Source organism: Scyliorhinus torazame, chromosome 1, assembly GCF_047496885.1.
Source record: "Scyliorhinus torazame isolate Kashiwa2021f chromosome 1, sScyTor2.1, whole genome shotgun sequence".
Lineage (NCBI taxonomy): Eukaryota > Metazoa > Chordata > Chondrichthyes > Carcharhiniformes > Scyliorhinidae > Scyliorhinus > Scyliorhinus torazame.
In genome coordinates, this window is record NC_092707.1 from 348,260,255 (window position 1) to 348,281,944 (window position 21,690).

At 48.4% G+C, this 21,690-nt stretch overlaps 1 long non-coding RNA gene across 1 annotated transcript in view; it reads right to left on the reverse strand.

The window, feature by feature from the left end:
* LOC140425866 (uncharacterized) overlaps positions 1-21,690 on the reverse strand; it is a 192,919-nt gene that overhangs the window by 15,371 nt on the left and 155,858 nt on the right. The window contains exon 2 of the long non-coding RNA XR_011948045.1: positions 19,738-19,858. This is a non-coding gene — a long non-coding RNA (uncharacterized lncRNA). The remainder of the gene's footprint in view (positions 1-19,737; positions 19,859-21,690) is intronic.

The following is a 21,690-nucleotide window of genomic DNA, read 5'->3' on the forward strand; positions in this document are numbered from 1 at the left end:
TATCTGTCCATCAATTTGTTCCTTGTTCCACGTATCAGTGCCATTTTCCATCCAGGAGCCGCAGCTGTGCAGGTCCTCCCACATGGCCCAATCTCACCGGAACCAAATCCTGGCATCCATGTATTCCACTGGCAGTCAAGGTGCAGTTGAACATCCTTGACATCCTGCGTGTTTAACCCACGGGGATGTGTCAGTTCCATGCAGCATTCACCACACCAGCAACAAAAGCATCAGCAATCTGTGAAAGCATTTCTTCAATGGCGTCATCAAGTGGCCCATTTGGATCAATGTCGTGCACCAGGTCCCACAGCATCTTCTTACTTCAAACCAGATTGCCTTCTGGACTCATACATCTCCCTGAATCCAGTGTTCCAAGACCCAGGTATCTCAGAGAAAAATGTCCTTTGGCCCGGCTACAAAAAAGGAAGGAAATAGCAACAGCAGTCTCCAGGCATTTGCATCCACCAGTAGGAGCAGCAGCAAATACAAACTGTGGCTGTGAAGTGCTCTCACAACTAACAAGGACACTACTAGCAATAGTCTTCAGCTGTGAAGCTCGAGGGTGGGCACAGTCAGAGGGAGTGAAATGGACTTTCAGCATTGAAGGCACAGCAAGGCTCTGTCCTGGAAGGGTTTGGTGGGAGAGACAGGATGCAGTCTGCACAATATTTAAAGATGGCTTGAAGGCCTCACAGATGAAAAACCCCTCACCACCCCCCCCCCCCCCCCCGCCTTCCCCCCAAAGCCCAGGGCGACCCCCAACCTGGAATGCTTCAACCCCTCAAGGGCAGCAACTCTTGTGCCCTTGAGCTGCATGCCGCAAAATGGAAATGGCTACTCACCTCCTCACTTCCCCTCAGCAGCCATCACGCCAGCTTAACGATTTTAAAAAGAACAACCTCCGCGTGATTTCTCTCTGACGAGTTGGTAATTCCCGGGAGGCCGCTGCATTTGACTTCTATCTCGCCAATGAGGGTTAATGATATGCTCGCCAATTTTGGGCGAGGTCTGGAACTTGCCATCGGGAGCGGGCTGGGTGAACTGCAATCTGGTTAGTGCCGGCATGAATCTCAATTTTGGCCTTTCCCGCTATTTACCCCTTGAGCCCAGATTCACGCCAAGCGCAACGCAATGGTTGAATCGTGCCTATAGTGTTCAATCTAGTCATCTTCCATCTATTATAGTTGTCTCAAAAACCAATAAGGAATGGTATTTAAACACATTGCACTCCATTAACCACAACTGAGGTGAGTAATTCTTCAGTTATCAGTCATCCTGACGATTCTAAAGAGAGGGATAAGCAGCAAGACAGCAAATTTCTTTTTTAAAATAAATTTGGAGTACCCAATTTTTTTTCCCCAATTAAGGGGCAATTTAGCGTGGCCAATCCACCTACTCTGCACACAGACACGGGGAGAATGTGCAAACTCCACACGGGCAGTGACCCGGGGCCAGGATCAAACCTGGGTCCTCGGCAGCAGTGCTAATCATTGCGCCACCTTCCCGCCCTAAGACAATTTTCACTTTCAATTCTCTCCAGTAACTCCAGCCTCTGATTGAAGTTGTGCAATTTATAAGCTCCATTATGTGAATTATTTATTTTTCAGAAATTTCAAGACCGCTACATTTTAAATGGTTTCCCTTCATTATTGATTCCCACTCTGTTTGGTGGTGTGCATCGGCAAATTACAAACTGGAAGTGATCCAATTTGGGCCATTTGATCCAAATTGGTGCCCAACAGGCCGAGGAGGAGATAACAAAGAACAAAGAAAATTACAGCACAGGAACAGGCCCTTCGGCCCTCCCAGCCTGCGCTGAACCAGATCCTTTATCTAAATCTGTCGCCTATTTTCCAAAGATCTACTTCCCTCTGTTCCCCGCCCGTTCATATATCTGTCTAGATGCATCTTGAATGATGCTATCGTGCCCGCCTCTACCACCACCGCTGGCAAAGCGTTTCAGGCACCCACCACCCTCTGCGTAAAAAACCTTCCACGTACATCTCCCTTAAACTTTCCCACTCTCACCTTGAAATCGTGACCCTTGTAATTGACACCCCCACTCTTGGAAAAAGCTTGTTGCAATCCACCCTGTCCATACCTCTCATAATTTTGTAGACCTCAATCAGGTCCCCCCTCAACCTCCATCTTTCCAACGAAAACAATCCTAATCTACTCAACCTTTCTTCATAGCTAGCACCCTCCATACCAGGCAACATCCTGGTGAACCTCCTCTGCACCCTCTCTAAAGCATCCACATCCTTCTGGTAATGTGGCGACCAGAACTGCACGCAGTCTTCCAGATGTGGCCTAACCGAAGTCCTATACAACTGTAACATGACCTGCCGACTCTTGTACTCAATACCTCGTCCGATGAAGGCAAGCATGCTGTATGCCTTCTTGACCACTCTATCGACCTGCGTTGCCACCTTCAGGGTACAATGGACCTGAACTCCCAGATCTCTCTGTACATCAATTTTCCCCAGGACTCTTCTATTGACCGTATAGTCCGCTCTTGAATTAAACCTTCCAAAATGCATCACCTCGCATTTGCCTGGATTGAACTCCATCTGCCATTTCTCTGCCCAACTCTCCAATCTATCTATATTTTGCTATATTCTCTGACAGTCCTCCTCACTATCTGCAACTCCACCAATCTTAGTATCATCTGCAAACTTGCTAATCAGACCACCTATACCTTCGTTTATGTATATCACAAATAACAGTGGTCCGAGCACAGATCCCTGTAGAACACCACTAGTCACCTTTCTCCATTTTGAGACACTCCCTTCCACCACTACTCTCTGTCTCCTGTTGCCCAGCCAGTTCTTTATCCATCTAGCTAGTACACCCTGAACCCCATACGACTTCACTTTTTCCATCAACCTGCCATGGGAAACTTTATCAAACGCCTTACTGAAGTCCATGTATATGACATCTACAGCCCTTCCCTCATCAATTAACTTTGTCACTTCCTCAAAGAATTCTATTAGGTTTGTAAGACATGACCTTCCCCGCACAAAACCATGCTGCCTATCACTGATAAGTCTATTTTCTTCCAAATGTGAATAGATCCTATCCCTCAGTATCTTCTCCAACAGTTTGCCTACCACTGACGTCAAACTCACAGGTCTATAATTCCCAGGATTATCCCTGCTACCCTTCTTAAACAAAGGAACAACATTAGCAATTCTCCAGTCTCCAGGACCTCACCCGTGCTCAAGGATTCTGCAAAGATATCTCTTAAGGCTCCAGCTATTTTGTCCATCGCTTCCCTCAGTAACCTGGGATAGATCCCATCCGGACCTGGGGACTTGTCCACCTTAATGCCTTTTAGAATATCCAATACTTCCTCCTTCCTTATGCCGACTTGACCTAGAGTATTTAAACATCCATCCCTAGCCTCAACATCCGTCTTGTCCCTCTCCTTGGTGAATACCGATGCAAAGTGCTCATTAAGAATCTCACCCATTTCCTCTGACTCCACGCATAAATTCCCTCTTTTGTCTTTGAGTGGGCCAATCCGTTCTCTCGTTACCCTCTTGATCCTTATATACGAATAAAAGGCTTTGGGATTTTCCTCAACCCTGTTAGCCAAAGATATTTCATGACCCCTTTTAGCCCTCTTTATTGCGCGTTTGAGATTTGTCCTACTTTCCTGATATTCCTCCAAAACTTCATCAGTTTTAAGTCGCCTAGATCTTATGTATGCTTCCTTTTTCATTTTAGCTAGTCTCACAATTCCACCCGTCATCCATGGTTCCCTAATCTTGCCATTTCTATCCCTCATTTTCACAGGGACATGTCTGTCCTGCACTCTAATCAACCTTTCCTTCAAAGACTCCCATATTTCAAATGTGGATTTACCCTTAAACAGCTGGTCCCAATCCACATTCCCTAGCTCCTGCCAAATTTTGTTATACTTGGCCTTTCCCCAATTTAGCACTCTTCCTTTAGGACCACTCTCGTCTTTGTCCATGAGTATTCTAAAACTTACGGAATTGTGATCGCTAGTCCCAAAGTAATCATGACTGAAACTTCAACCACCTGGCCGGGATCATTCCCCAATAAAATGTCCAGTATGGCCCCTTCCCGAGTTGGACTATTTACATACTGCGCTAAAAAACTCTCCTGGATGCTCCTTACAAATTCTGCTCCATCTACACCTCCAACACTACATGAGTCCCATTCAATGTTGGGGAAGTTAAAATCTCCCATCACGACCACACTATATAATCTGTCTACATATTTGTACCTCTACTTCACACTCGCTTTTGGGATGCCTGTAGTAAAGTCCCAACAATGTTACTGCACCCTTCCTATTTCTTAGCTCTACCCATATTGCCTCCGTGCTCGAATCCTCCACCGTGCCGTCCTTAATCACAGCTGTGATATCATCTCTGACCAGTAATGCAACTCCTCCACCCCTTTTACCTCCCTCTCTATCCCTTCTGAAGCATCTATACCCTGGGATATTTAGTTGCCAGTCATGCCCTTCCCTCAACCAAGTCTCAGTAATACCAATAACATCATATTCCCAGGTACTAATCCAAGCCCTAAATTCATCTGCCTTACCTGCTACACTTCTCGCATTAAAACAAATGCAACTCAGACCACCTGTCCCTTTGCGTTCATCATCTCTTCCCTGTCTACTCTTCCCCTTAGTCACATTGAGTTTATTATCTAGTACCTTACTGGCTTTAGTTGCTGCCTCTTTACTGACCTCTAACTTTCTAATCTGGTTCCCATCCCCTGCCACATTAGTTTAAAACCTCCCCAAAAGTGTTAGCAAAAGCACTCCCTAGGACATTGGTTCCAGTCCTGCCCAGGTGTAGACCGTCTGATTTGTAATGGTCCCACCGCCCCCAGAACCGGTTTCAATGTCCCAAAAATCTGAACCCCTCCCTCCTGCACCATCTCTCAAGCCACGTATTCATTCTGACTATTCTTGAATTTCTACTCTGACTGTCTCGTGGCACTGGTCGCAATCCTGAGATTACTACCTTTGAGGTCCTACTTTTTAAACTTATCTCTTAACTCCCTAAATTCTGATTGTAGGACCTCATCCCATTTTTTACCTACATCGTTGGTGCCTATATGCACCATGACAACTGGCTGTTCACCCTCCCCCTTCAGTATGTCCTGCAGCCGATCTGAGACATCCCTGACCCGTGCACCCGGGAGGCAACATACCATTCGGGAGTCTCGTTTTTGACCACAGAAACGCCTGTCTACTCCCCTTACAATTGAACCCCCTATGACTATAGCTCTGCCAGTCTTTTTCCCGCCCTTCTGTGCAGCAGAGCCAGCCATGGTACCATGGGCCTGGCTACTCTGCCTTCCCCTGGTGAGTCATCTCCCCCAACAGTGTCCAAAACAGTATACCTGTTTTGGAGGGAGATGACCGAGGGGACACCTGCACTGCCTTCCTGCTCTTTCTCTGCCTTTTGATCACCCATTCCCTGTCTCCCTCACCAATCCTAATCTGCGGTGTGACCAACTCACTGAACGTGCTATCCACAACTTCCTCAGCATCGTGGATGTTCCAACGTGAGTCCATCCGCAGCACCAGAGCCGTCATGCGGTCTAACAGGAGATGCAGCTGGACACACTTCCCGCACATTAACTGTCACTTGACAACAGTTCCTCCACAAACCACCTTCAAGATACGGTGACCGCAATGCACTGATGCAAATTTTCCCCGCAACAGCCAATCAGCATCTCCGCTCTACTGCCCTCTGCTGGATGGGAAGCAGGTGTCGCATCAGGCCTTGTGTATACTGGCAGCGCCTGCCGTACGAGGACCTGCCGGACCGGGTGTATCGCTGCCGAATGCGGCTGAGCAGGGAGACCATGAGACATTTTTGCCAGATCGTAGCGCATCTGGAGCCGCGGGGGAATGGGGGAGGGTGCCCACCCCGATGACCGTCAAGGTGACGGCTGCCCTGAACCTTTTTGCCACGGAGTCCATTCTGGCGCCGAGTGGGGACCTGTCTGGGACCTACCAGACCTCTGTGCACAAGTGCATATCTGCACCGTAATGGATGCCCTGTATGCCCATGTGGCACAATACATTACCTATGGCATGGACTGAGCCCACCAGGTTGCCCGGGCTGTGGACAATCTAATTGCCTCCAGGTTCGCCGACTAGGGGGCCTGATCACCAACTCAAACATCCCTTCCGACCCCAACAACCCCCCCCCACACCCATGGATACCAACCCCCCCTGCACCCCATCCCCCCCAACCCAGCCCTCCCATCCCCGCCCTCCAAGCTTCCCACCCACCAGCTGCACCACAAGGTGTTGGCCCTCGGTCGGTAGCATCAGCTGCTCTGGTCCATGGGGTGGAGGATGATGACGACCCACTCCGCGATGAGCTCTGGTGCTCGGCAACATCTGACTCCCGGCCTGGTACCACATTCCACCATCTACCCAGATGACCCCTGCATGCGTGCTAACCATGTCATCACACGGGTCCTTCTGGGAAGAGTGGAGCTGGGCTGGGGTCCGGGGCGAGGGCGGAGTGTGGGGGGAGGGGGGTGGGGTGGCGAGTGGTGATCGGTCACGCACCGTTCTGGCCCTACCACACGGCGCCGCCGCATCTCTGGCCCAAGCCCCTGCTGCCTCCGAGGGTGGCCACTGGGTGTACCCCTGAATGCCCTGGGGGCCTTGGCCCGTGCCATCCTCCAACACCCGCACTCAACATCACCGGCCTCCCACATCTCCCCCCCCCCCACCACACCCATCCTGCACACACTGCGGACAGAGCGGCGAAGCAGGTTGGAACGTCAGAGAACATGTGTTTGTTGCTGACAGTGCTATGTACTGTTACTGTGCCCTAGGCCGCAAAGCTGTCCTATGAGCTACACCTGCGGCAACTTAACTGATGTCTAACTTTCTAACCCTACGTGTCCTTCTAGATTGTTCCCCCAGGTGGTGGTGAAATGGTGGTGGCCTGCTGCATAACCCGCCCTGTGACCTGGATCGCCTCTGGAGTGTCCGGGCTCGGAGGAGCCCAGCATTCCTCCGGGTGTCATACGTGGTGTGGTGCCACCCTGCCCTGCCCTTTGCGCATCGGATGCACCAGGGACAGGTGGGGGGGATTCAGATGTGTTCCGGTGTTCCGGCGTCCCCCCCACATGTGTCCCCGGCACAGGTCCCATCACCTCCTCCTCCCTTGGGGTGCCCGAAGGCCCCCGGGCCACTCGCTAAGATGGGGTGTGTGGCCGGTGTGAACTCAGGGGGCTTCTTTGTCACCTGGTGCTGCCAGTCATGGAGACCCGCTCGCGTCTCGACCAGGGTCTCCAAGCTTGCGGCCTTGGAGCACAGGGACTGTGCCACATCCCCCTGAGGCTGTGCCACGTCCCTCTTTAACCATGGCAGGTCCCTCTGGCACTGGAAATGGCTCAGGTCTGCCAGTGCCAGGCCAATGCTCTCGACGCCCGTAGCCATGACCGATTGCGATTGGGCCACGCTCTGGAGCATCACAGCCATGTCCAGGTGGCCCTGGTACATGGCTGCCTGTGACCTGGCTGCCCTGTCCTCGGCCTCAGCCACTGCCCGCACATTGTGCCCCAGGCCTTGGGCATCTTAACCCATGACCGAGACCTTCGCACCCAAGGTTGGTCATAGAAGTTTCAGTGCAGAAGGAGGCCATTCGGCCCATCGGGTCTTGAAAGAGCATCCGACCTATGCCCACTGCTCCACCCTATCCCTGTAATCCCACCTAACTTTTAAACACTACAGGGCAATTTAGCGTGACAAATCCACCTAACCTCCACATCTTTGGACTGTGGGAGGAAACCGGAGCACCCGGAGGAAGCCCACGCAGACACGGGGAGAACTTCACACAGACTCCACACAGACAGTGACCCAAGCCAGGAATCAAACCTGGGTCCCTGGTGCTGTGAAGCATCAGTACTAACCACTGCGCTACCGTGCCGCCCTGGTTTCCACCATGGATGCTAACCATGTGGTGTTGGCCTGGGTGGCACATAGTCAGCACCGTCCCCTGCTCCTGCAAGCACTGGATGGTTGCTGACACCCCCTCATGTAGTCCCTGGCTCTGCACCTGCATGTCCCACATCGATCGGACCTCTCTTTCCAGAAGCGCCAGACCTGTCTGACCGTCTGCCCACTTGGGGGTTCCTACCTCCACCTGATGTACCGCTGGATATGTTTGGTGCGCACTAGATAGTGCCCCAGCAGCCTCTTCAATAAAATGGCGAAATAGTGGAGGGTGCCAGTGACAGCAGTAATGAGAAGTCGGACATGCGCTCTGGGGTGATGCAGGGTTGCGGCGGGGGGCATGGGACCCGGATGGTCCCGCCTCGGCACCAAGTGAGCCGCGGGGTTGTGGCTGGGAGTAGGCGACACCATCCGGTCACCTCATTGTCTGGTGGTGACCCTGAAAGGCACAAGACAAGGCGCATGGCTAGATCGTGGGTGGGGGTGGTGTCGGAAGAGAGGTGACTCATGTGCCGTAGGATATCGCATCGCATTCATGTTCACTTGGTTGTCCCATGCTGACCTTCGCTTCTGCAACTGCCCGCTCTCCCATCCCGCCGACAAGGTCCAGTGCCCTCTTCTCCACGAGGGTGAGGGGCCTCAGGTCCAGAGGGGCCCCTCTGGTCTTTCCTCTCTCCATGCGGTTATGGGCAGCCTTCTCCCGGGGGACAGATAATGCACGGTGCGAGACACTCGGACACGGGCAGCACAGGGAGTCTGCAGCTGGTGGCCTTTGTGTGCGTGGCACCCGGAGGGCGGTAAGCGTGTTGGCTTGTGTTGGCATGTCATGCAGGGTGGGGTGCAAGGGGGCTGCAGCAAGCCAAACAGACTGACCGCAAGATCTTGACGGGCATCCTTTAGTGGCTAGGCAAATGAAAAACTAGAAGTGAAATCTTGACCTGTGTGTGAAACTGCGCTGTCAACCCCAGCCCAACATGCACTCAATCAAAATGATTGAGACATATTTGGAGTTTGATAAGCAACTGCTGCCTAGTTAGGTTTCCTCGGGAACGCGTTTGCAGATCTTGCCTTAATTGAATCCTGGAGAGACCACAGGAATCTGATACCAAAGTCTGCAAAGCTTGCCAACATAGTCCAAATCCCAGCGATAAACAAATTGTGCAAACACAAACACTGCACTGTTTAACATGGGTGGTAAGATGCTTATCAGAATGAATTTTCCATCTTTAAAGGAGGCTGGTTTAGTTGCTGCCTACCCCGTCATTTCATATAATATCTGATAAAGTAAAGCAAAAGAGCGTTTCAACAGAAGAAAATGAAAATCAAAAATTCAAAGCAACCATAAAATGCAAGAGGAGATTTCTGATAGAAACTAATGGAAATTCCTGCTTGTTTCTATTTAGGAAATGTAATCTCCTTCAGCTTCATATGATTTAATGTAAGTCAGGTTGGTTTTGCTCAACACCAATTAGTGGGTGAGTGTGGGGGTCATTAACCTATGCTGCTCTCATGTTTTTGGCATACATTTGGCACCAGTACAGTGTGAATGAAGCAGTACACAGTGCACTTTCACTCCCATCTGGAAGGTTAACACCTGCCCGTAGACTGGGGTGCTGTGACTTCCTCTGATATTTGGAGTTTGCTTTGTACCAGGTAAATGCCTGGACTTGTCAGTGGCACTCAAGAGTCTGAGGAGGCTGGCACACTGTTTGCTTTACAGAGCCACACATGCTGAAATGTAAATTTTTATGCATGGGGGAAAGAGATGTGGTATACATAGGAATTATTCTAAGTTAATTAAGTGAATAACGAAATTAAGTTAATTCAATAACATAAATTACATTGGCAGTATAGGTGTTGTATTGCAGCTGTGGTATGGTGGAGCTTCTGGACTTCAGGGCAATCCATGACAGACACGCCTGCAGAAAGTGTAAGCAGCTGGAGGAATTCTGGATCAGGTTTATTAAGCTGGAAGCTAAACTTCGGACACTATGCAAGTGAAGGAAGGAGGAAAATTACCTGGACACTTTGTTCCAGAAGATGGTCACTCCTCTTAAAATAGGGTCTGTTTTCTGTTTTGGTCAGCGGTGAGGGACAAGAGGATGTGCCCGTGACTGAGGCAGCTAAAGGGACAGAACAGGCAGTAGTGGAGGAGACTCAGACTTTGCAATTGTCAAACCGGTTTGAGGTGCTCACAAGCTGTGTGGACGAAAGCGAAACCTTCAAACTGGATGTGCAGGCTAGCCATGGAACCATGGTACAGGAAGCCACTCAAGTGGGGGTGCAAACAGCAGATGGAGGCTGCTTCGTGCAGGGGCACTAGCTTAGCAGCCCTGGCCACGGCGCCTCTGCCGCTTCCGCCGGCACGCTACTCCACCAGCCCGATAGTGGTGGCGGCTCTTCGGATCTGGGGACAGTGGAGGAGGCATGTAGGGGAGGTAAGAGCATCGGTGTGGACCCCAATCTGCGGCAACCATCGATTTGCCCCGGGGAACATGGACAGAAGGTATCGACTGTGGAGGAGGGCGGGGATTGTGAGGATGGGGGAATCTGTTCCTGGAAGGGAGCTTTCCGAGCATGGGGGCACTGGAGGAGAAGTTTGGGCTGGCGAGAGGGAACGACTTTAGATACTTACAGGTGCGGGATTTTGTACACAGACTGGTGCCGTCCTTCCCACGTCTCCCGCCGAAGGGGAGGCAGGACAGGGTAGTTTCTAGGGGAGAGGTGGGAGAGGGTAGAGTCTCAGACGTCTACAAGGAACTAATGGGAGCTGAGGATACGCAGACCGAGGACCTAAAGCTGAAGTGGGAAGAGGAGCTCGGAGGGGAGATGGAGGACGATGTCTGGGCAGAAGCCCTGAGCAGATTAAACACGACCGCAACATGCGCCAGGCTCAGCCTGATCAAGTTTAAGGTCGTGCACCGGGCCCACATGACGGTGGCCCAGATGAGCAAATTCTTCGGGCCGGAGGACAAGTGTGCTAGATGTGCCGGTGGGCCGGCTAACCATGTACACATGTTCTGGTTGTGCCCTAAACTCAGGGGGTATTGGCAGGGATTCGCAGATGTCATGTCCCGGGTGCTGAAAACTGGGGTGGTAATGAGCCCTGAGGTGGCAGTCTTTGGGGTTTCGGAGGACCCGGGAGTCCAGGAAGAGAGAGAGGCCGACGCACTGGCCTTTGCTTCCCTGGTAGCCCGGCAATGAAAACTGTTAGCATGGAGGGACTCAAAGCCCCCGAGGGCTGAGGTAGGGGCTGTTTAGCACAGGGCTAAATCGCTGGCTTTGAAAGCAGACCAAGGTAGGCCAGCAGAACGGTTCAATTCCCGTAACAGCCTCCCTGAACAGGCGCCGGAATGTGGCGACTAGGGGCTTTTCACAGTAACTTCATTTGAAGCCTACTTGTGACAATAAGCAATTTTCATTTCAGGTATGGCTATCGGACATGGCGAGCTTTCTTGGCCAAGAGAAAGTCAAGTTCGCCTTGAGAGGTTCGCTACTAGGGTTTGCCCGAAGGTGGCAGCCATTTATTGACTTCTTCGCAGAGGAGTAAGCGTCAGCGGGGGGGGGGGGGGTGGGGCTAGAGTAGAGTAGAGTTGGGGATATTGAGGCAGGTCCGTGCATGAACAGAGCCGTGGTTTGCACTGTGTTTAATTTGTGTCCTGACTTCTTTTTTTTTGTACTGTACAATGTCACTTTTTCTATATGCCTAAAATACCTCAATAAAATTGTTTGTTAAAAAAAAAGTGGGGGGAACAAACAGGAATGTGGTGGTATAGCGGACATAGCGGTGAAAGGGATTGACACTTCTCTGCAGCAATGAGCGAAAATCCAGAAGGCTATGTTGCCTGCCCAGTGCCAGGTTTCAGGATATCTGCTCAGGGCTGGAGAGGAATTTGCAGTGGGAAGAGTGGATCCAGTTACTGTGGTCCATGTAGGTATCAGTAACATAAGCAGGGCAATGAAAGAGGTTCTCCATTGTCAGCATGGGAGGTAGCAAATTAAGAAGCAGAACCTCAAAGGTTGACATTATTACCTGAGCCATGTGAAATTGGCAAAGGGCTAATAAGATTAGAGAGATAAATACACGGCTCAAAAACTGGGACGAAATTCTCCTACCCGCCCCGCCACATTTCTGCGCCGACCGGCCGGCGGGGGTCTCCGTAACACCGGCCGGTCAATGGGGTTTCCCATTGTGGGGCAGCCCCACGCCGTCGGGAAACCCCCGGGCGCTGGCAGAACGGAGACTCCCGCCGGCGGAGAATGACGCCCCAGGTGTGGGAGAATTGGATTCTGGTTGATGGTGCACTGGGGTAACTGGGGACTGCTGGGATGAGTGACCTTATGAATTGCATAACTAGGGAAGAAAAGAGAGCTTTAAACTAAACAAAGGGCATGATAATAATAATAATTGCTTATTGTCACAAGTAGACTTCAAGGGAGTTACTGTGAAAAGCCCTTAGTCGCCACATTCCAGCGCCTGTACGGGGAGCCCGGTATGGGAATTGAATCCGCGCTGTTGGCATTGTTCTGCAATACAAGCCAGCTGTTTAGCTCACTGTGCTAAACCAACCCAGAGGGATTAAGCTTGAGTAGATGTAACAAATCAAGAGGTATACTCAAGGCAGGAGACCATAATGATAATATGGGAAAGGAGGGTCATATAATAGCAGGAAGGGGCAGAGAGATAAAACCTAAGAATACACCAATAGCCAAGACTAGATGTTACAAAGATAACAAAAAGACAAAACAGTGACCTCGACATCACACAACCCTGCCATGGCAATCTCTACAAGACGTGCCAGATCATCAACATGGGTACCACCATTACACGTGAGAACACCACCCACCAGGTACGTGGTACACACTCGTGCGACTCGGCCAACGTTGTCTACCTCATACGCTGCAGGAAAGGATGTCCCAAAGCGTGGTACATTGGCGAGACCATGCAGATGCTGCGACAACGGATGAACAGACATCGCGCGGCAATCGCCAGGCAGGAATGTTCCCTTCCAGTCGGGGAACACTTCAGCAGTCAAGGACATTCGGCCTCTGATCTTCGGGAAAGCGTTCTCCAAGGCGGCCTTCAGGACGCGCGACAGCGCAGAATCGCCGAACAGAAACTTATAGCCAAGTTCCGCACATATGAGTACGGCCTGAACCGGAACCTTGGATTCATGACGCATTACATTCACCCCCCACCATCTGGCCTTGGCTAGTTGAAATCCTATCAACTGTTCTGGCTTGAGACAGTTCACACCTCTTTAACCTGTGATTACCCCTCTCTCTCAATCTGTCAAGACTTAATTACCTGCAACGACCCGCATTCAAAGTATTGTATTGCACCTTTGACTTTGTCTATGTATATGTTTCTGGAACCCACCTCTTCGTTCACCTGAGGAAGGAGCAGTGCTCCGAAAGCTAATGATCCGAAACAAACCTGCTGGACTTTAACCTGGTGTTGTAAGACTTCTTACTGTGCCCACCCCAGTCCAACGCCAGCATCTCCACATCATAGCATTCATAACAAAGTAAATGAATTGATAGCGCGCATTGAAGTAAATAAGTATGATCTGATAGCCATTATGTAGACATGGCTGCAGGAGGACAAGGACATGGTCCTGAATATTAAGGGGTATATGACGTTGCAGGAGAATAGAAAGCTAGGAAAAAGGGGAGGGGTAGCACTGTTTATCAAGGATGGCAGTGGTGCAAAAGTTAGAGATGACCTTGGGAGTCAGAATAGAAAATGGGTTTGGGTGGAGATGAGGAATAGGGGAAATAAATCTCCAGTCGGAGTGGTCTGCAGGCCGCCTAACAGTAACCACAATGTAAATAAAAAAGAAGAAATATTGCGGGTTTGTGGTAAAGGGACAGCCATAATCATGGGTGATTTTGATTTACACATATACTGGGAAAGTTAGATAGGTAGTAGTAGACTGGCTGAGATGTTCATGGAATGCTTTTGAGACAGTTTCTTAGAGCAGCACATTCTGGAACTAACCAAGCAGATTATATTAGATCCATTATTGTGTAATGAGACAAGATTAATTCATGACCTCAGATTGAAGATGTCTCTAAGTATTAGCAACCACAATATTATTGAATTATACTTCCAGTTTGAAAGGGGAAAAAATAGATCTAGATTAGCATTTTAAACGTAAATAAGGGCAATTATCTGGGCATGGAAGCGGAGCCAGCCGTAGTGAAGCCAGCCAGCTGAGCCAGCCATAGCGGGCAGCAAGGTAGCATTGTGGATAGCACAATTGCTTCACAGCTCCAGGGTTCCAGGTTCGATTCCGGCTTGGGTCACTGTCTGTGCGGAGTCTGCACATCCTCCCCGTGTGTGCGTGGGTTTCCTCCGGGTGCTCCGGTTTCCTCCCACAGTCCAAAGATGTGCAGGTTAGGTGGATTGGCCATGATAGATTGCCCTTAGTGTCCAAAATTGCCCTTAATGTTGGGTGGGGTTACTGGGTTATGGGGATAGGGTGGAGGTGTGGGCTTGGGTAGGGTGCTCTTTCCAAGAGCCGGTGCAGACTCGACGGGCCGAATGGCCTCCTTCTGCACTGTAAATTCTATGAAAACTGGGACACTGTGCTAGGCGAAACATCAATAGAGGAGCAGTGGCAGACATTTAAGGGAATATTTCAGAATATCCATAACAAAGTCTATTCCTACTATGAAAAAAATTCTAAGGGGAGGACCCACCACCCGGGATAAAGAAATTAAAGAAAATATCAAACTTACAGAAAAAGTACTCAACTGCAAAGATGAAGGACATGTCAGATGATTGATCAGAATATAAAGAATATCAGAGAATAACTAAAATATTAACCAGGAGATAGAAATTAGAGTATAAGAGGAATTTAGGTAAGAATGTACAGACAGATAGCAAGTTTCTACAGGTATTTAAATAGGAAGAGTGCGGAAAGTGAGTGGTGGTCCTCCAGAGAGTGGCAATGGGGAGTTAACAGTAGGTAATAAGGAAATGGCTGATGAAATGAACACATTTTTTCTTCTGTCTTCACTATAAGTGGATACAAAAAACATTCCAGTCATAGCTGGAATAGTAAGAGGTGGAAGGGAGAGGGGAACTTGGTAAAATGCAATAACTGGGGAAACTATACTGAGAAAATTGTTGGAGCTGTGGCCTGCAGGTGTCCTGGTCCTGATAGCTTTTTTATAGACCTTCTGGTGAGTCACTAGCTAGTTTAACTTCCTGCTGTACAAATTAACACATCTTGAACCAACTGCTTTCTGGTGATTGACAGATGGCTTCCATTCCAGGCAGTTCTCTAGTTAACAAGCTGGCTTAATTTGCTTGAGGGTTACTACAATGTCAGATCTTGATTCATAATCTATAGTTAAACCTGACGGATGGCACGGTGGCACAGTGGTTAGCACAGCTGCCTCACAGCGCCAAGGACCCGGGTTCGAATGGGTAGAATAGGTAGAATGCCCTTTTGGAGGGTCAGTGCATGCTTGATAGGCCGAATGGCCTCCTTCTGCACTTTAGGGATTCTGTGATTCTGAAAAGATTCAGAACCTACTACTATGTTACTCATTCAAGAAGCCTAGTACCTGTTTACGGCAGGCACCTGGATGCATAATATAGCATTAAAGGTTCTTCAGGAGTGATAATCTTGCAGAGTTGATTATTTTGAACACATTTTCCAACTGGAGCAATGAACAAATTCTATCCTTATGCTTCGAGATACAACACAAAGTATTTCATTTGGCTTTTCACAACATAATCTACTTCCACTGGCAATATTAATAGCCTGCGATCTACATACTAAAGTCCAAACCTTTATTCTAATTCATTTAGTCTTATTATTGCATGTTCATTTTGGTTGATAAGAAAGTTGTAAAAGTCAGAAAAACATAGGGATGTTAGATATTACAGAATATATGACGTGTGAAAGAAATGTGAATAAATAAGGTCTAACAATTATGTAGATATAAGTACCCATATAAATGCTATTTAGGTGTTTATGTAGGGGTTCATGTATTAGAGGAACCTTCCTAAGTATATGTACCCATGCAAATTTAAGCCTCTTCTTAGGTTTAAATATGCACGCTCAATTTGCTTGCATTTGAATTATTCTTGTTGCATTGCTTTCATCTGTATGTATATTATCCGGGGACTATCTCAAAGATCATTATGGTAGATTATAGGAAATATGTTCAGATTTCACCTTTAACTTCTACTTCATTTCTCTCATGTTTTTTATCCCTTTCCCCTGCTTTAAGAAAGTAATGCTGTGAAATATAACACCCTGCTGAAAGTTAAACACAGAGCATTAAAAGAAAAGTGCTGTCTTTGGAAGCCATCTAAACAGGTATGTTGGGAAAGGCAGAACAAGGACTTTGGAGTTTGAACAGTTGGAGCAAACTTCAGTTCTTGAGCCTGCAGGCAAAGCAGCAACATGAACCACTCAGGAGGCCACAGGCTCTGCACCTGCCAAGACATTGGAACTTAGCTGAGAAATATTTTTGCTTTTTGTCCTTTCTCACTAAACTTTCTCAGCACAGTTGAGAGCATTGAGGATCGTTCCATTGTGTCACAACACTGTGGAGGAAGCAGAAAGGCTAATAGGTTACTAGGAGAGGAGTTAGCTAAGTCTACTGGGGAAATTAGGAAATGTTACTTCCTACCCAGCATATTCCAGGGTATATTTCCTTGTTGAGGAACTCAATTAGCGATAGCAGTTGAGAGATGACAGAAAGAAAAGAAGGTTATGGCAAAGCAGATACGAAAGAGAGAAAAAAGGGCATATTTCTCAGTTACGACTTGTTCCTGGTATTTCCACTTGCATGGGTGAACCCAAACAATACTCAAGAAGTTCAACACCATCCAAAATCAAATAGCAACCCATCCACCACCTTAAACATTCACTCCTTTTACCATTGTATCTGCTGTGTGCGCTATCCACAAGGTACACTGCAGCAACTCACCAATGCTTCTTCAGTAGCACCTTCCAAACTGGAGACATCTATCAGCTAGAAGGACACAGTTAGCACCTCCAAATTCTCAAGTTACACATTGTCCTAACTGGGAAATGTATCACCGCTTCTTCACTGTTGTGGGGTCAAACCCCTGGACCACCCTACATAATAGCACTAAAACCACACGGATTGCGATGGTTCAAGAAGGCAGCTTACCAGCATTTTCTCAAGGGCAATTGGGAGTAAGGAATAAATGCTGCCTTTGCTGGTGACGCTCACATCTAATGAATGAATAAAAAAATCAGAGAGCACTACCGTGACAGGTTACTTGATGTTAGGTTAATCAGGAGTTGGTCCTCCACTTCACAGTGGAGATATTTACCAGACACTATCAGAAAACAAAGGTGGAACAAGTGAATTCAAAGAGCAGGAAGTATAATTGGGTTGGAGTTTGGTTTTGGGCATGGGGCTGTGGCCACAATGCATGCCGGAACCAGAAGGCCTGAGGCCAACTTAAAGCTGGGCCTCAGGGCTCATTGGTATTAATCGGCGAGCTGCTGGTGCCTGTCATGTCTCCATTCACAGAAAGACCATTGAAGAAATACATTTAAGCAGCAGCCCAAAAGTAACTCTGAGGAGAGGATCATGGAGTCAAAACAGAACGGAGTACAGGGAGTGAAGGAAGCACGATTGCTCCTTCTGGCTCCAGAGAAATGTATCTTTTTAAAAACATTTTTGTTTCTCTGGGAATTATTTATTAATCATAAAAGAGGCAGGCCTGTCTGTGGATCCCATCTAGAACACTGAATTGTAGCAAAGTGTCCGAAATAGGCCTAAAGCTTTGAATTAATGTGTTTTGTGCCCATAAGCCTCAAAGATCACCCCACCCAATCGCAGATCAGATAACTTTCAGATGCCCTCTGTGTGTGGGACATTGATCACCTGCAATTTTCTACTTACGATTTCATTTGGAGGAGACCTGGAAAATATCCAGGCTTGAGCTAAAAAGGGGCAAGTAACATTCATGCTACACAAGTGCAGGTCAGAGGCTAGGAATCCTGAAGTGAGTAACTAACTTGATTCCCCAAAGCCTGCCCGCCATCTACAAAGCACAAGTCAGGAGTGTGATGGAATTCTCTCCCCTTGTCTGGATGAGTGTAGGTCCAATAACACTCAGAAGCTCAACACCATCCAGGACAAAGCAGCCCACTTGATTTGCACCACAAACATTCATGCCCTCCACCACCGACGAACAGTGGCAGCAGTGTGTACCAGATACACTGCAGGAATTCACCAAAGCTCCTTAGACAGCACCTTCCAAACCCATAACTTACCACTTATAAGGACAAGGGCAGCAGACACATGGGAACAGCACCACTCCCTGGAAATTCCCTTCCGGGCCACTCACCATCCTGACTTGGAAGTATATTACAGTTCTTTCGCTGTCGCTGGGTTGAAATCCTGGAATACCTTCCCTGATAGCACCGTGGATATACCTACACCTTATGGATGCGGAAGGCAGTTTCCGTCACCTTCTCAGGGGCAATTACGGTAAATGCTGGTGTAGACAGCAAAGCCAACATCCTTTGAATGAAGAGAATATATGAATCTCAGTGCCAGTGTGATGCCAGGTCATATATCCCAAAACATGCGGCTGGAATCTCCGGTCAGTGACGGCGAAATCGCGTTCATCGATCTGCCGGAGAATCCCTGTTTGTGCCGAAATCGGGGCGGTGCCGCTTTTGCGATGCTCCGCCCCCTCGAAAACGAATACGTCGCACACCGTATGGACGGCATCAGGCCGTCACTTGAGGCCCTCCCCCGATGCTCCGCCCCCGATGGGCCGAGTTCCTGACGGCATGGATCACTCATGCTATTTTTTTTCGTGAACCCCGTGCAGCGGCTGCGGACCAAGTCCAGCGCCACCACAGTCGGGGGGGAACCGTTCCGCGGGCAGGGGGGGCTTTGGCGGGGGCTGGGGGCACTGGTGGGGGGTGGCCCGGGGGTGGCGAGGGGGTTTCTGGGGACAGTATTTGGCAGACCGGGTCCACGCGTGGCCGGCGCCATGTTGCACGGTGCGGCCACTGCAGGCTGTCGCCATGCACGTGCGCGGCCACGGACCCGGCAATTCTCCGGCCATATCTGCAGGTAAAGCTGGGGACTTTACACTGCGAGCTTGCTAGCCCCCACAAGACGAAGAATCGGTGCAGCTTTTGCGCCGTTTTTCTGGCGTAAAATGCCACTGTTCCCACGCCGGCGTCAGCACTTAGTTTTCAAATCGGAGAATCCAGCCCACAGTGTCCAACATTAGATGTGATTCTGCAATTGGACAACTTTGCTAAAATGCATTACCCTCTGTATGGTCAATCAGGAAAGTCCCATGTTCAAAGCTTGGTCTCTATTAAGTTAGCTATTTACAACCAACTGATGCTAGCCTGTGGCCAAAACTGAAATGTGAGTGATAGAAAGGAGATGATCAGGTTGAGGCTCACTCTTAAGGTCATAGTAGCAGAGACCCCAGAATATTTGTGGTGCAATTAATATCTTTATTACAACAGTACTTCTATAAATCTCCAACTCATATCAATCCATCCTCCCTTAGCCATCCCTCTTATATTATACCCACCTTATTCTTTACAATCCTGCTCACATCAATCCTATTCTATCTGCTTTTGAACTTCTTCCTATTCCATCCCCATTCTATCCCTCCCAATACCATCCCCCAGCCCCATAGTCAATCCCCATCCCCTCCCATTCCCCCAACCCCCCACTTCACCCCCATCCCTCCAGCCAGGGTAACCATGTTGTTGGGCTCCCCTTACCTTTTGTTCTTTTTTTCCCCATCAACATCATCTCCATTTCCAATTCTGCCACCAGCGTGGTGGGCACCTCCAGTTCCACAATCAATGTAGAAGGCTTTGGATAGAGTTGGCATAATCTAGACTTCAAAAAATAATGTGACAAGAGTCAACACCTTTCGGCGAGAAAGAAAGATGTGCATTTATTTGATGATTTCTATTCTCAGAAACATACAAAAGTGCAACACCGTTGCAATGGGTTTAATGATGACTTTGTAAGTAGAAACAGTCGAGAACTTACTGATCCCACAAACACAATTATGGTAAATGAGCAGTTAATATGCTTGTGGCTAAGGGAGACACCAGGAGAGCATCGTGAATAGTGTCATGTGGTCTTTAACATCTTTTATTTTGCAAAAATATATTTTAATCATAAAATATCTGAAAGAACATGACAAAACATTTCAAAATGTCCATCACAGAGAGTGCAATAGTATTCAAGGTTTTTATATAGATCATGTTAGACCATAAGAGCACAAGACAGAAACAGAATTAGGCCACTCGGCCCATCGAGTCTGCTCCGTCATTCAATCATGGCTGATATTTTTCTCACCCCCATTCTCCTGCCTTCTCCCCATAACCCCTGATCCCCTTATTAATCAAGAACCTATCTATCTCTGTCTTAAAGACACTCAGTGAATTGGCCTCCACAGCCTTCTGCGGCAAAGAGTTCCACAGATTCGCCATCCTCTGGCTGAAGAGATTCCTCCTTATCTCTGTTTTAAAGGTTTGTACCATTAGTCTGAGATTGTGTCCTCTGGGTCTAGTTTTTCCGACAAGTGGAAACATCCTCTCCATGTCCACTCTATCCAGGGCTCGCAGTATCCTGTAAGTTTCAATAAGACCCCCCCTCATCCTTCTAAACTCCAATGAGTACAGACCCAGAGTCCTCAAACGTTCCTCATACGACAAGTTCTTCATTCAAGGGGTCATTCCTGTGAACCTCCTCTGGACCCTTTCCAAGGCCAGCCCATCCTTCCTTAGATACGGGGCCCAAAACTGCTCACAATACTCCAAATGGGGTCTGACCAGAGCTTTATACAGCCTCAGAAGTACATCTATGGTCTTGTATTCTAGCCCTCTTGACATGAATGCTAACATTGCATTTGCCTTCTTAACTACCCGACTGAACCTGCACATTAACCTGAAGAGAATCGTGAACAAGGACTCCCAAGTCCCTTTGTGCTTCTGATTTCCAAAGCATTTCCCCATTTAGAAAATAGTCTATGCCTAAATTCCTCCTTCCAAAGTGCATAACCTCACACTTTTCCACATTGTATTTCATCTGCCACTTCTTTGCTCACTCTCCTAGCCTGTCCAAATCCTTCTGTAGCTGCCCCCACCCCGTTTCCTCAATACTACCTGTCCCTCTACATATCTTTGTATCATCTGCAAACTTAGCATCAGTGCCTTCAGTTCCTTCTTCCAGATCATTAATGTATATTGTGAAAAGTTGTGGTCCCAGCACAGACCCCTGAGGCATGCCACTAGCCACTTGCTGCAATCCTGAAAAAGACCCCTTTATCCCCACTTTCTGCCTTCTGCCAGTCAGTCAATCCTCTATCCATGCCAGGATCTTACCCTTAACACCATGGGCTCTTAACTTATTTAACAGTCTCCTATGCGGCACCTTGTCAAAGGCCTTCTGGAAATCTAAATAAATCACTAGTTCTCCTTTGTCTAACGTCCTTGTTACCTCCTCAAAGAACTCTAACAGATTTGCCAGACATGACCTCCCCTTGACAAAGCCGTGTTGACTCAGTCCTATTTTATCATGCACTTCCAAGTATTCCGCAATCTCATCTTTAATAATGGACTCTACAATCTTACCAATGACCAAAGTCAGGCTAGCCAGCCTATAATTTCCCATCTTGTGCCCCCCTCCCTTCTTAAACAGTGGTGTTATATTAGCTACTT